Source organism: Sapajus apella, unplaced genomic scaffold (assembly GCF_009761245.1).
Source record: "Sapajus apella isolate SASKATOON/1434 unplaced genomic scaffold, GSC_monkey_1.0 scaffold119, whole genome shotgun sequence".
NCBI lineage: Eukaryota > Metazoa > Chordata > Mammalia > Primates > Cebidae > Sapajus > Sapajus apella.
The window spans coordinates 1,918,785-1,930,450 of NW_022437059.1; positions in this window are offsets into that span (position 1 = coordinate 1,918,785).

The following is an 11,666-nucleotide window of genomic DNA, read 5'->3' on the forward strand; positions in this document are numbered from 1 at the left end:
TAGGGCTACCAGTTCTAGGCAAGTGACATCTAGACTAGGGATTGGAGGAGAATAAACCATTCTTAATTTTCAACATTTCTTAAGTCTGTGAGTGTCTAGGATTAAGAATAACTAGAATGTGTGGAAGGTAAGCTCTTAGGGGAAAGATGCTATCAGGCAATGGTGTCTAAGTCCAGGTATCCAGTCCACTGAATAGGACTGAGAAAAGAAACTAGTGATCAGTGTTACACAAAACTAGAGGCAAAAGGGAGCAATGTTGGTAACCAGGCTAACAGCCCACGGAAAGTATTGAAAACAAATAGATAGCCCATGGCTTTATTCATTGGCTTGGGAAAGCCTGTGTGGGGATAAGCTTGCTTAGTGCCAAGTTTCAGGACCAAAGCAAAAATTCTCCTCAATGGGAATATAGAGCTCTCTAATCCAGGGTGTAAAGCTGTTTTTGCATGCAGCATGCTGTTTCATCTCTCACTTTTTCTTTTAATCTGTTGGGTTTTTTCAGTGTTTTAGTTGACACATTGTAATTGTACATATTCATGTGGTACAATTTGACATTGCAGTATAATACACATATATGTTGCACAGTGATGATCAAATCAGGGTGGTTGGCATATCCAGTGTCTCATGCAGTTTTCATTTCGATGTGGTAAGAACATTCAAAAGCCTCTTTCCCAGCTATTTTGTAATATATGATATCTTACTATTAACCATAGTCACCCTACTGTGCGATAAAAAACCCAAACCTTATTCTTCCTATCGATTGTCACTTTGTACACGTTGACCAATCTTTCCCTCTCTTCCCTCCCCCCATTCCCTCCTCAGTCTCTGATAAACACTGTTCTATGCTATACTTCCATAATATCAACTTTTTATTTTTTTAAGACTCCACATATAAGTAAGATCATATGGTATTTGTCTTTCTGTGTCTGGCTTAGTTGACTTAACATGATGCCCTCCAGGTGCATTCATGTTGTCATGAATGGCAGAATCTCATTTTGCATGGCTGAGTGGTATTCTGTTGTGTATATACACCACATTTTCTTTATGGATTCATCTGTTGTTGGAGCCTTAGGTTGATTCACATCACATCTCTTCCTGTGCTCCTGTGTATCTTGCTCCAGTACCTTCACCAGCTGTTCAGATTAAAATGTTTCCTCCTCCACAGATATAAAGGCTATAGCATTATTTGTTAAGCTCTCTCACACTTTTATTTTTATAATGTGATTGTTCATGCATGCAAAAAAAAGTAACATGCATATAAATTATGAAATACTATGATGAAATGAAAAACCATGAGCCTATCCTCAGGCTGTTCAAGACCTTGAACATAACTAATATACATTGCATCTACTTGAGTGTGCCTCTGAATAATTTATTTATGTTCCTCTTTCTTAAAAAATCAGCGTATTGAGTTATAATTAATATACATTGAAATGAACTCATCATAAGTATATAATTCAATGATTTTTGACAAACACACACAATGATGTGAATGCAATCTCTGTTATGATCTAGACCATTTCCATCACTTCAACAGGTCTCCTTGTGTGCCTTCCCAGTCACCCCAAATCTCCCACAACTAGGTAACTCTCCATCTGCTTTCTACTGATTAGATTTGCCTTTTCTAGAGTGTCCTATAAATGGAAACATGTAATATTTACCCTTTTGTTTCTAAGTTCTTTCCTTTGGCATAATATTTTTGGGATTTATCCATGTGTTATAAATAAAGTTGCTATAAACATTCATTCATGTACAAATTTAGGTAAGTATTCCAGAGTGAAATTATTGAGTGAAAATATGCTTATCTTTCCAAGAAACTGTTAAATTACTTGCCTAAGTGATTTTTACCATTTGATAATTCCACTAGCAGTCTGAATTCCAGTTTAACCAAACCCTCCCCAGCTCCTTTTTTCGGCCATTCAATGCATGTGTAGAAATACCTTATGAGTTTAACTTGCATTTTTTGGTAGCCAATGAAGCTGAACATTTCTCATGTGTTTATTAGCTCTTTGTATGTTTTCTTCCTTAAAATGTCTCTTCATATTATTTTCCTGTTTATTCACAAGGCTGCTTGTCCAATTATTGATTTGCTATATAGTCTGAGAAAGTCTTTCATCAGATTAATACATCATTAACATTTAAGCCAGTCTATGAACTGATGTCTTATTTTCCTAACAGTGTCTTTCAAAGAACAGAATTATCTACCAAGGCAGGAGAACCGCTTGAGCTCAGTAGTTCAAGAGCAGCCTGGGCAACATAGCAAGATCCTGTCTGTACAAGGAAAAATTTAAAATTCGCTAGGCATGGTGATGTGCACCTGTAGTCCCAGCTACTCAGGAGGGGCTGTTTTGAGGGAAACCTCTGTGGTTGACATAAGGATGTAAAGTCTTCTCCCACTGCTCCTCTAGGCCTGCATGGAGGTACCCTCCTCTTGCAGTTTTGTGGTCAAGCTGGTTGTCTTGTGTCAGATCCTGTTCCCCCTGCAGCTGTGAGCCCAGTGCTTTCCTTGCTGATAATTATAAGTTTAGGTTTAACCTCTATTCTAGCTAAAGTGTATGATTTCTATGCTGACACACAGAAAGTAACTTTTATATTGTTCGGCTTTTACAATATCATATTGTGGTCTTTGGTCAATGGTTGCAAATGTATTTTTTTTGTATGATTATTACTACAATGTTATGTAACCTCACTCACCCTCCCCTATTGAAAGAGCCTAAATAAAAAACCGACGTTTTCAGGGAAATGTTAGACATCCATGGAGCAGTGTTATATGGTATCTCCCCTGGGCCCAGCTTTGAAGAAAACTGTTTCTTTGTCTTTTTTTTTTTTTTTTCTTCACTGATCACTTGATCACTTTGAAAGATCTTGAATCCATGTTGACATATTGGGAGCTGGCCTTCCAATATAAGTATACAAGGCAGTTGGTACATCCAAGCAGACACTTAATTTCAGCTGCATGGTTGGTTTAGATGCTCCTTTAACCAAGATCTCAGGATGAGAAGACAGTTGGAGGAAACTTGAGCCCATCCTGCAGCCTAGAACCAAGCCCAGCTGAGGCCAGCTGAACCCCGCAAAATTTCAGCTGACCTATAGCTCTCAGTTTTATTTCTGGGCAAGAAATACAAGATTACATTGTAAACCATGAGATATTGGCGTGTTTTATTAGCACAATAAAAGCTAACAGAGTCACGTAACAGATTAATGGCTAGGAATTAAAATGCCTTATCACTTTGATTGTATTTTCAAAATAGTATTAGTTGTTTATTTAGTGGGGCTCTGCTATACACTGTTAGGGATTCACATTCTTTACTCCTCATGTTCCATGAAAGGGAGAGATTTTTCTCTCCATACTATGCTATTGAGGAGATACGACTTATTTGACAGGTGAATTTGTTCTGGAAACACAGAAGGTAAGCCCTGTCCAGGTCTAAATAACAGGAAGGGAAACATTAGAGGTCATTCCTGATTATGTGATCAGAGAGGGAGAAAGCCTTTGAAAACATGAGTTTGGGGCAGTACTTTACGAATTGGTAAAGCCTTAAAGAGACTTGGCCCCAGTTTGCTTTACTCAGTCTTCTGACCCATATGCGAATCTAACCTGAAAACACTCTTATAGGAACATTCTGAAATAATGTTATCTGGACACCTCATGACCCAGTCAAATGGACATAAACTCAATTATCACAAGTCCCTCTCTTGTCACATTGGCACCCATACACATCTCCTTAAACCACAGTTACATGCAAAATGAAGACCATCATTCCACCACCATGATACAATTCTCTTACATACACCTAAAAACACACTAATCCCTTACCCAGAAGAGAAAGTAAAGTCCTGGAGTGATGTTTACTCTTCTTTATGTCTTTAATGTAAATACTGTGATGTAAAATTAACAGTTCTTAAATATCATAATAATAAGTTAATACATTTTAGTTACACAATAAGGGAATAAGAAAGATATACACACAAACACACATGAATATATATTTATAACAAAATGAGGAAGAGTACTCATAACAATTACAGTCATTATGTCTGACTGTTCACACGGTCATAGCTGGCATTTACAGTGGTCTTCTTTTACTACCCATTCTGTGTTCCCTTTCCTTCAGCAAGCACTTCAGCTGGCTATGGTTCTTTACCTCATGAAGTGACCCAAACCTTCAGTCCTGAAGAGTCTGGGCCATTAGTAGCCTTGCCTTGAGTTGCTTGTTATCATTATCCATTGACATCCTGAATCACAAGGCATGGTAATAGTGTAAGATGTCCTAAGGAATCTCTTGCATTCTAGCTATACTCTTCCTTATCTCCATCTTGAAATAGTAGCCTAATTTTCCTTCGGTAGTAGGATCAGCTGCCCTGGTCAGCACAGTAACTCTCTTCTCTGTCTGTTGATTCAGAGCCATGAGAATTCCAAAATAGCTAGGTAGCTGTCTTAACTTCCAGTTCAATGGTATCATTGTACCTTCTGGTGGAAGCACTTTTCCCTCTAAAACTAATATCTCTAGTCCAGCAGAGCATAAGATCACAGGAGTAGAAAGCAGAAATTTTGGTAGTGAGTCACAGGGGTAATAGTGAGTGGTGCCACTCCCATTTCCACTTCTTAATACCTGGACCCATAAATGTGATACCTAACACCATATATTGAATGTTAATTAAGAACATGTACTGTTTTCTGGAGAACCTCGCCCCAGCCCTGCAAGGTATTACCACCTGGCTAGCATTGTAACTGAGTCTTCGAGAAGCGATTCCACCATTCTATCAAACTAACTGCTTCAGGATGCTGAGAAATATGATAAGACCAGTAAATTCCAAGTCACATTTCTTTTGCTATAAAATGGGTTCTCTGATGAGAAGCAATGCCGTTTGAAATACCATGATGATGGAGAAGGTATTCAGTCCGTGGATGGTAGTTTTGACAGAAAACATTGTTTGTAGTGAAGACAAATCTATATCCAGAGTATCTATTCCGGTAAGGACAAAACACTACCCCTTCCGTGATGGAAGTGGTTCCACGTAATCGTGGAAGTAGTGGTCCCGTGTACTCTGAGAAGTAGGGTCATACTGGGGACTCAGTGTGGTCTCTGCAGCTGGCGTACTAGGCACTCCATGGTGGCTGTAGCCAGGTTGGCCTTAGAAAGTGCAAGTTTGTGATGCTGAGCTTTTGCATTATATCCATCTTTCCACCATGACCACTTTGTTTGAGCTCATTGGGTCACAACATGGGTGGCTGGGGAAAGGGACTGACCAATTTCCACAGAATGGGTCATTCTATCCACTTGATTATTAAAGTCCTCCTCTGCTGAGGTCACCCTTTGGTGAGCATTTACATGAAACTCAAATATTTTCACCTTTTTTTTTTTTTTTGACCATTCAAAGAGATCTATCTACATATCCCTTCCCCAGATTTCCTTATTTACCAATTTTCCAGTCATGTTTCTTTCAAATCTCTGACCATCCAGCCAAACTATTGCTCACAGTCCATAAATTTGTATAGAATTGCACTTTAGGTCATCTCTCCTTCCAAGCAAAGTGCACAACCAGGTGCACTGCTTTAAGTTTTACTGACTGAGAAGATTTTTCTTCACCACTGCCTTTCAGGAATGTCTTAGGAAGGTGCTGCAGCTGCCTACATTCACTTGGTGACTGCAAATTATTTAGAACCCTCTGTAAATCAGGCCAGAGAGTCTTCTCTTCCCCTGCCAACTGATTGTAGGGAACTCCCCATGAAGCCATAGGTGCAGTCAGGGAGAGAGAAGGCGGTGTAGCAGAAGTGGAGACTGTGTACACGTCTTTATGTAATATCACTGAAGTAGAGGGCCCCTAAATTATTTTTTAGATTTATTTCCCACCCTCTGGTACAAAAGTGTCTTACCAATAAGTCTAGAACAGTTGCTACTTCTCACGTGCTACATTCAATCAGCATAATGTCATCAGTATAATGGATCAGTGTGATATCTTGTGGAAGAGATAGACAATCAAAATCTCTGTGAAGTACATTATGATATAGGACCGGAAACTTGAAATACTCCTGAGGTAGGACAGTGAAGGTGTAGTGCTAGACTTGCCAGCTGAAAGCAAAATGTTGCTGGTGAACCCTACTGACAGAGATGGACAAAAGGGCATTTTCCAGGTCAATATCTAGATACCAGGTACAAGGGGATGTGTTAATTTGCTCAAGCAATGAAACCACATCTGGTACAGCAGCTGCGATTTGTGCCACCTCCTAGTTAAGCTTATGATAATCCACTGTCATTCTCCAAGACCCGTCTGTCTTCTGCACAGGCCAGATAGGTGAGTTAAATAGAATTGTGGTAGAAATCACCACCCCTTCATCCTGAATAACAATTGTCCTTAATTAATAACAAAATGTTGGTATTGTACTGGTGTCATTAATCTCTGCAGTTCTTCCAAGAATGCAGTCTTGCTTTTAGCTTACTATTTTCCTAGGCAGAGGCAGTACTATTGGATCCGACTTGGACTTTACCATTATAGTAGCCCTTATTCCACAGGTCAGAGAAACAACGTAGTGGCTTTGTCATCTGCGGAGCATATCTATTCCAATTATGCATTCTGGAACTGGGGTTATAACCACAGGATGGGCTCAGGGACCCAGTGGGCCCAATGTGAGACAGACCTCAGCTAAAATTCCATTGATCGCTGACACTTCATAAGCTCCTACTCTAACTTCTGGAACACAGTGATGTTTTGGGTCTTCTTCATTCAGAATCAGTTAGGGCCAGAATCCCAAGAAGTCTGATTATTTTCTTTTCCCTAGTGCACAGTTATTCAGGAAAAAGACTACAGATTTCTTTAAAGAGGCTTTGGAGAAAGATTAATAACAGATTTTTGGTATTGTACTGATGTCCTTCCTCAAGGGGACCTTAGCTTTGTAAATTGGCTCAAATCTGCAAATCGATTGAGGACTGTGATTCTCTGTTTCTATGATTTAGGTTATACTGTTGTTTGCCTGACCTAAAATATTTCTGTTTCTACAGATCAAGTAAGAAATTAGTAGGCTTCCTATCTATTTCAGTTCCAGAAGCACATGATTATCTAGTCAATGTCATAGGTCTCCGTGAGTCAGACTATTCTGATTGCTGCTTTGACTTTGCTGTCCACTTTGGTAACCACACCTACATAGCCTTTGGCAGTTGAATGCTATCACTTGGCCCCTGCCAGCCTGGGATCCAATTACTCCTATTGCATTTTGATTTCCCAATTTAATGACTGCAATTTCCACTGCAAAGCCAGCCTACAGAAAAGAGTGATCACAGAGTTTTCCAGATACCAGGGCTCCCCTCACAAATTTATCTCTCACAGCTATGATAAAATGTACGTCTTCTGAACCGTTCTAGTGTGTGTGAGTAGGTCTTAAATGATAAAACCACTTTAACAGTTCACTTTCCCTAAGCCTTGGAATCCCTCCCTCTACATTAAACCGAGGCGGCGTGTGCTGCCTCACTCTTCATGGCCCACCTTTTGTTCCATGTTTTGTCCTACTAACCAAACAAACTGTGAGAGCCCTTTTCACCTCCCTGAGCTGCAACATTAAAGAAAAAAATATATACTCGTATCAACAAATTCAGCCTAATCAAAGTTAACTTCCTTTTATCATTATCTTATACCTTTAGTATTCATTCCCACGTCTGTTCCCTAGATTTCTGTCTGTTTGAATTAGAAAAATTCAAGCAATTCTGGAGTGTAGTGTGACCTCCTCATGGGTCACAATTTATGTCTCACCTTTAGGGGCTTGTTGCAATGTGAGTATAGTTATAGCTCTAGAATCAAAGAAAAGTGGTAGGGGTGGGTCCTGAGGAGAACCAGCATCATCTTTCATGACTCTGCAGGGGTCATGCAGTTTCCTCAGGCAATAAAAGGTTAGTCCCTCAGATGGAATAGAGAGGTCAATACCTCTGGGGTGTGGATGCCACTCTGCCAGGTGTGGTTAGGCTTCATCAGAGTTTTCTCACACATCCCCATCCTAAATAACAGGATCTCATTATTTCCCAATCAATGCCTGCACTTCAATGGTAGACATGCTGGAAGTCTGGGGGGTTAAATTGCTTTGTAGCTTAGCCAGTTGCACAATTAAGATCCTGTGTTTGATTTTCAGCAATCTCAGTTCTGTAGCTACAGGACATAAGGGTTTTCCTTCAGAGCACATATGAAAGTTTTCAGGTAATTAATGTGATAATTGAGCTGTGAATTCAAATCCCTGAGCTTATCTTTTTCTTTCACCATTTTGTCCAGTAGTATTAAGAATAACCAGCCAACCTCATTGTATTTGCTAGTTTTCCAAAAATGTTTGAAAGTATCATAAACATAGTCACTCAGCTTCTTGCTTCTTATGAGTGGTCGATTAGGAATATCTAATGCAGACATTTTTTGTATCTTTATTACCAATTCAAGCCGTGAAAAAACAGTGCTATCTTTATTATCATAAATCAAGTTGTTCACATTTTTATATCTAATCAGATTATAGAGCCAATTTCAGAAACCCCATAACCAATTCAGAAACTTTATCCTTAAAATTCTGTTCCTCTAGAATCTCTTTGAGTACCAAAATCTATATTTTTTCAGAGTTCTTCAGAGACACAGAACAAATGGGGTGTGTGTGTGTGTGTGTGTGTGTGTGTGTGTGTGTGTGTGCGTGTCATAATATATTTAAGGAATTGGTCCACACAATTATGGAGGCTGGGAAGTTCCACAATCTGCTGTGTGCAATGTGGAGACACAGGAGAGGTGGTGATGTAGTTCCAGACTATATCTGATGGCCTGAGAACTAGACCTGATGTTGTAAGTTCTGATTCAACTCTGAAGAGAATCAGGTGTACCAGGTTTAAGTTTCAGTCCAAGGGCAGAAGAAGATCAATGTTCATCTCAAGCAATCATGTAGACAGTAAATGTTCCCTTCTTCTGTCTTTTTCTTCTATTCAGGCACTCAACAGATGAGATGATGCCCACCTATACTGGGGAATGCAACTGCTTTACTCAGCCTACTGATGCAAATGCTAACTCATCTACAAACACCTTCACAGACTCACATAGAAATAATGTTTAACCAAATATATGGACACCCCATAACTCAGTGAAATGAACATGTAGAATTAACCATCACAAGTAGTTTCAGGGAAAGTGTTAAGGAGCAGAAAAATAACCAAGACAGAGCCCAACCAGAGGTATTCTGGTAGGCAGCATAAGGTGGGGTCCAGAGGCAGTAGTAACTTAGTTGCAAATTCCCATAGTAGAGTAGTTAAAAGTGTCATTATCACTTCCAGTTTATTATGATTGCAACTTTATTAGCTCTTCCTCATGTTCCATTTTCTTCTAGAACCCAGATGAAGGTTCATATTTGGCTTCTGCCTCAACCGTTATACAGTATAACTCAAAATAACCTTTGATGGAAGAAGGGAAGAAATGAGGAGTAGGTGGAGGAAAAGGTGAGAAATGCCACAAGACCAGGGAAAAGAGTGGTTCTGGGTTCTGTGTGGGGTAACAACTTGCATGTCTTGTCCTTGCAATGCCCCAGGAAGACAGTGGAGCCTGAGAGGGGAGCATCTCTAGGGAGCATCTAGGAAGGGTAGACTCCATGGTGTCAAATCCAATAGTCAATTCATCGTATTTGGCCCATCAGCACAGTCAATACATATCTCCTTCTTGAAACACTTTCTTCATTTGGTTTTACAGGTATTCTACTTCACTGTCTTCTACACCTGTGGTGGACAGATCTTATGCGTGCTGACAGCTTCTCCCCTCAAGGGCCCACATGTCTTGGCTTTTCTACCTGTAATTTTTACTGGTACTCAGGAGCTCACTAGCCCATACACAAGGCTTAACACCAACAGGAACAACTCTCAATCAATGAGACATGGGATTCGGTAGGTAAATCCTTCAGCTTACTCATTCCTTGGTGAGAATATTTTGAAATAATATTCAGAAGACCCCCAGGGAGATGGAGACTCAGTTGCCCCTAACAGTAACCAACTCATTAATGATCACTTTATTGGGTTTTATATCTTTCCTGCTAACTTTCCTCAATCTCTCATAAGTGTTTCCTAAAATTATTACCTAATAAAAAATCTGCGCCTAAGTCCTTAGTTCAGGGGAATCCAAGCTAAATGTTGGATTAAATACTGGTTCTCTGAGGCTCTGTTCTTGGATCTCTTCTCCTTTTCTGTCTCATTCATTTTCTTCGGCCTGAAGTCCTCTAATCTAAGGGACTGAATATCACGTATGTCCAGTGATTTCCCAGATTATGTATCCAAGCCCAGACCACTCCTCTAAACTTTTACTCATTATCTCCACACGAAGATCTAATAGGCATCCGACTTAACATGTCTAAACAGAGCTTCTGATAGCTCCTTTCCCAAAAACCTCGTCCTCCGGAAGACTTCACCACAGTTTAGTAAATGCGATGTGTTTTAGGCAAGAATGAGTTGTTAGAGGATGAGGGTAGCGTGAGATAAGGTTGGAGGAGTAGGCGGGGGCCAGATAGTGCACAGGCATTTAAGTCAAAGTAAAAAGTTAGCATTTAACTCACGTGCAATGAGAAGCTCTCAGAGGCCCTTTGGCAGGGTTATGACCTGATTTAAATTACATTTTAAGACAGAAATGAGACACTGAGAATAATTAAAAGAGAAACAATTAAAACTTCACTAGGTATCAAAGTTGAAGAGAGCCTTTCCAACAGGGGAAACAGGAAACGTGGACAGCTTTCAGTTCTGATGTGCCTGTCTTCTATAACCCACCTTCACTGGACCTTTAATTGATCTGTGTTTTAATGTGGAGGCCAAGAGTTTTAAATGTCACCTGTGTAAAAGAAGCTGATAGGGCATTTGTACAACCAGGGCCACTCAAAAGTAATACCTTGGAGTAATACCTCTGTTTATAGGCCCTGGTCCTTATCTTTTCAGATCCATAAACTTGATTTTATAAACATAATGAGAGTCTATTCATTAGTAATAATCGGGTTTAGCTACTCAGCCTTACAAAAAATTAATGAATTACCCTTTTATGAATTTAAAATAAGTAAATTGGCTGGGGTTCTTTTGGTTGGAAGTATAAAACACAAGATAAGTCAATCAATAAATTCAAAAAAATTATTAGGTACAATACAGCAGTTTGTCACAGAACCCAGGGCCAGGAATACCATTTGACCCCAGGAAGAGACAAGAATGAGAAACCAAAAATACTCTGTGGGGTTTCTGTGTGTCTCATCTATGTTCCCCTCTGAGCATCTGTTTCATTCTTACTCATCTATCTCTGGGGAAGGGCTTCTTCTTGTTCTCTGATCCACGTGGTAAAACATTTTCTTGCCTTTTCTGAAGCTAGGTTTCTCTACCTATTTTCCCCTACTAGCTTTTAAATATTTATTAAACAAATTGAGCTACAATGGAACAGTGGGTTAGGATGCAGAAACACACTTCAGTGTCATTATAAGTCATAGGATCCCACAGCCAGTATTCAAGAGTCTAGCTCTTTCTGTAGGCAATCTGTCTCACATTTCATATCTGAATGATGCAGAGTAAACATGACAAGCATGGCCTGAACCGAATGTGCTTGCTGTAGGGTTCTCTTCTACCTAACCCTGTTTAAGAGACTGCTGCAGAGAATCTGACACAGCTGCTTCTCCGTGGGCAGAAAGAACATTATCACAACTGTTG